The sequence below is a fragment of the Pinus tabuliformis genome, chromosome 4_1 (assembly GCF_031772625.1).
Source record: "Pinus tabuliformis cultivar Carrire ecotype Pingquan chromosome 4_1, CPIR1, whole genome shotgun sequence".
Classification (NCBI taxonomy): Eukaryota; Viridiplantae; Streptophyta; class Pinopsida; order Pinales; family Pinaceae; genus Pinus; species Pinus tabuliformis.
This window is the reverse complement of record NC_142303.1, coordinates 402,848,749-402,852,737: the sequence shown is the minus strand read 5'-3', so window position 1 is coordinate 402,852,737 and position 3,989 is coordinate 402,848,749. Positions and strand designations below refer to the sequence as shown.

Below are 3,989 nucleotides of genomic sequence, written 5' to 3'. Positions count from 1 at the left end.
CTAAGTCCCCATTTCCGCGATACCATGAACATCAATGTTCTGGCTCGCCAAACTCTTATAAACACCGGAGGCATTTTTGAAAGAACAATCTTTCCTGGAATGTATTCCATGGAAATGTTTGGGTACCGTAGAAGGATTAGAGGCTTCATGAACCGCAAGCTGCTCATTGGCGGCTACGTTATCTGAAAATTGTAGCATATTGTTATTGGAACAGGGCGGATTGGGCCACACCTTTCCCATAGCCCGCCAAGAAAGAGAGTTTATAGATAATATTTTAAATACAATGCCTATTGATGATCTGGTACAGAGCTTCACATCTGAAGATGGTGTGGATAGTGAACGAGATAAAGTTCTCGGTGGAACCAGCACTATAAGCGTCAGCTTCTACTCCAGAGAAAATGGCGCATATATTCAAGGTTCAGGGTGGGAGGAAGCCCTTGTTAATCAATCCTACCAGTGGGTGGAGGACTCTGGTATTTGTCCTGCTCTCAGGTGTTGGCAAACTACCTTCATGAATGACCTTCTCCAAGCCGGAGCATATCCTTTTTACGGGTATACATTGGACCATATTGAAGGCACAAAAATTGGGGGCACCACTTTCGATAGAAGGGGATTGCGCCATTCCTCAGCCTATCTGCTGGAGCATGCGAACTGCAACAATATTAGAATTGGGACACGGGCAAAGGTCTCCCAGATCCTCTTCAATAAGAGTGACAAAGAGCAAGGTAGGTGCATTTTCTTCTCGCCAAGATTTGAGTATTGCATCTTCTTGATATAAATTGTGTTTTTAAATGATTCATACAAGCTATATCAAAACCCAAGGCTTATACCGTGCAGTGTGTGGACGGTGTTGGAGAAACTCATGTGGCTCTAATAAATCCCAAAATTGGAGGTTAGGTTATAGTTTTTTGTGGTGCAATTGGTGTCCTCAACTACTACTACTACTCAGCGAAACCGGCCCACATGAGCACTTCGAATCTTTAGGCATCCCCGTGGTTAAAGATTTGTCGGTGCTGGACAAGGAATGGCTGATAACCCAAAAGTTGGGACTACATTTCTCTCTCCTCCACGCCTTGAATATGCATTACCTCGAGTTGTGAGTATAACTCCGGCCAGCTTTATCGAATCATATAGTTTTTCGTTTCATTGCCCCACCAATTACAATCCTCATAACTATAGCCCGGATGAAGAAGAGGCAGACACATATACATTTAATCGATCCTTTAGTAGTTATATCAATGTGGTAGGCATTTTTGAGTTCGTTGCTGAGCCTCTATCTAAGGGAGAGCTCCGTCTGAGTTCTCCGAATAATAATGAAGATCCTTATGTCAGGTTCGATTATTTTTCTCATCCACAGTATATAGAAAATTGTGTGAAAGGATTGAGAACCATAAAAAGGGTTTAGGAAGTAATTCCCAATTCTTTTTCTTACAGGACCTTATAATGGTGGTCTGTTCTCTTTAAATGCAAGCGATGACAAGGCAATGGAAGCATTCTTCCGAATGAATTTCTCTACCTCATGGTACTATCACGGTGGTTGCGAAGCAGACAGTGTCATCAATGATAAAATACCAAGTTCAAGGAATTGATTCTCTTAGGCTGATTGATTCAATAAAAATTTCTTCTTGTAATTTCAATCAATTTCTTTTGATTATTTTTATGTTGTGTGCATAGATACACAGGTTTGCAAATTTTGAAGGAGAGATTCTCAAAATCTCAATAAAGCCTTACCAGCTGAACTGCTTGAGCCCATTTATAACTATGACGACTTCACCAACGCCACTTTTAGATTTTCTTCAATAACAATTGCATTCCATATTCTTGTACGTCCATTCCATATCTTCTGATTATTTTCATGTTGTGCTCACAGATACATGGGTTGGCAAATTTTAAGTTCAGAGGCTGTTAAATTCTCTAAATCCTCACCGGCTGAACCGATTGAGCCCAGTTATAAGTACAATGACTTCAGCAACACCACTTCTAGCTTTGCAGAAAGTGAGATCGCTGTTGCTGTCATTATTTTGAAAAGTCAGGAGCTCCTTCGCCACAGCCTCAGACAGAAAACAAACTATGATCAGACAAACTAAATTAAATAGAGACACGCAAAGAAGACTTTGTAGGTAAGCCATCTTATGTTTGTTGACAGCATATGCATACAAGGACTCAAGATGTTTTCTCGTATTGTCATACTTGTAATATTATCTGCAGCGAGACCGAGTTTCCCAGATCCTTGACCTATTTTCCATTTGAAATATTTCATTCATTACATTGAGATTATTTTTGGTATTCTCGTAATTGTAATATTATTCGCAACCAATCACCCAGTTGATGGTAAAATTTCTTTCGAATATTATAGTACTTGTAATATTATTTGCACCCAGGCTTTAAAATTGATGCATGTATACACGTTCTCACCCTTTTTAACCGTTAAATACAGTTTATTTTAAAACAAATATGTCATTGTTAACTTGCTAATAATTTTAAACCTTTTTTACCCGCTAAATACAGTTTATTTTAAAACAAACATGTCATTGTTAACTTGCTAATAATTTTAACTTTTTTTACCGTTAAATACAATTTATTTTAAAATAAACACATTATTGTTAATTGGTTAATAATTTTAAAAAATATCACAATAACTGAAAAATGAGATAATGACAGGTTTATATATATATTGCTTGTAATCATGGACAAAAATATGCCAAGGGTGTTTGTGTTGAAAACATGGACATTTGTCTTGTATTAATTATAAGATTTTGCATTAATATAAGATTTATGCATGGAAATTTTGTCCTACACGCAATCTGCATATAGGGCATTATTTGGAGTCTACCACCAAGAGGAAAATGTTGGTCTAAGTTAATTCACATACTAATGAGAAGTACACTATGTTAAAAAGTGTAAATAGGTTCGGTCTTCATAATGACATGTAATTATGATTTTATGTAATGAGATGTAAAGAAGAAAAATAAATTATTATATTGACTTGCTTCATGGGTTTCATGAAGAAGAGATTTTGTTTTGGAGTCAAGACTCCCATTGAGAGTCTTTAGGAATTATTTGTCATCTAGTCATAAAATGATAGTCATTGTCATGTAATGAAGCCATGTTACATTTTGTAAAAGGTCAAATTTGTCTATGTAAAGTATTCTCCAAGACCTTGTCACTTATCCTCTTCAGTGAAGGAAGGATTCTTCTCGGGTATTTGTTTTGGGTACAAAAAAAAAGATCTGAAGGCATCAAGTAAAGATTGAAGAGAAGCAATATAGAAACTAGGGATTTTGATCTAGAGACCGAGATTCTTTAGAGATAGCCGAGAAGAGTAGTGTGGAGACTAAACACCGAGATTCTCTAGGAAAGTCAAGAAGAAGTAGTGTGAAGTATAGAGACCGAGTTTCTCTAGGAGTCTAGGAGAGCGATCAAGCAGAAAGTCGAGAAAGAGGCAGAGCATCAAGGTTAGTGACAAGGTTCTTGGGAGGATACTTAAGTCAAGGGTCTATGTCATGGTCTTGGCACTGGTCAATTGAAGATCTAGAAGAAGAATTTTGATCTGCTTTTCCTCTCAAGAAGTGAGAGGTTTTGGCCTTGGCTGGCAAGCCTACATACTGTGTCACCTGTCTTTTATTGTGCATATTGGTAATTGTCTTGATGAAAAGAACACAATAATAGCATAATGAAAAAAACCATAAGCTAAAAAGTAAAAGTATATCACAAGCAATTATCAAGTAGAGAAATCGTGTAACTATTCATGCCCTAGATTTCTCAACGCATCGAACAACTGTCGGGGACAATGGTGCAGGCGCAACATTGAAGGATACATGTATGAAAGTCGAATTTGGCAACCTGTCAAATTATGTTTCAGTGGCCGCGTAGATGGGAAGGTGCGGATTAGGCAGCTAGATGAACTCAAATACTCCATTTTGAGCTCAATTTTGTTGAATTAAACCACAGATCAAGAATTTTTAGTCAAAACCATGTCAGAAAATGGA

The 3,989-nt window shown here is 37.4% G+C and overlaps 1 long non-coding RNA gene across 1 annotated transcript; it reads left to right on the top strand.

Moving 5' to 3' along the window:
- The first annotated feature begins 574 nt into the window (after positions 1 to 574).
- On the top strand, positions 575 to 1,995 carry LOC149176026 (uncharacterized). The gene is made up of 2 exons (XR_016258614.1): positions 575 to 725; positions 1,871 to 1,995. It is a non-coding gene; the product is annotated as an uncharacterized LOC149176026 (long non-coding RNA).
- Positions 1,996 to 3,989: the final 1,994 nt, after the last annotated feature.